The following is a 359-nucleotide window of genomic DNA, read 5'->3' on the forward strand; positions in this document are numbered from 1 at the left end:
TATATTCATTACATTGATTCTTGTATTTGAGTATATTATTAATTATATGTTGTAAGTATAACATAACATACATCTTAAAAAGGAACGAGTCAATCATATAGAGCTTCAGTATTTAGTATCTTAAAGTATTGTCTTGAAATATGTAATAAGAAAAGACTATATAAATATTCATTTAATATTCATATTTCGCGCGCATATTTTCTGCAGACGCGTGGCGTACGGCGCATGGCGCGCTTTTCATTTAACAAATGATGAGAGCGCGTCGCATTCACGGAGTGTCGCAGTTACACTGTAGTCAATTCGGATTGGATAAATCTCAATTCGTAACATTCGCGTCAGTATTATATATATATATATAT

Source organism: Atta colombica, unplaced genomic scaffold (genome assembly GCF_001594045.1).
Source record: "Atta colombica isolate Treedump-2 unplaced genomic scaffold, Acol1.0 scaffold36, whole genome shotgun sequence".
Lineage (NCBI taxonomy): Eukaryota > Metazoa > Arthropoda > Insecta > Hymenoptera > Formicidae > Atta > Atta colombica.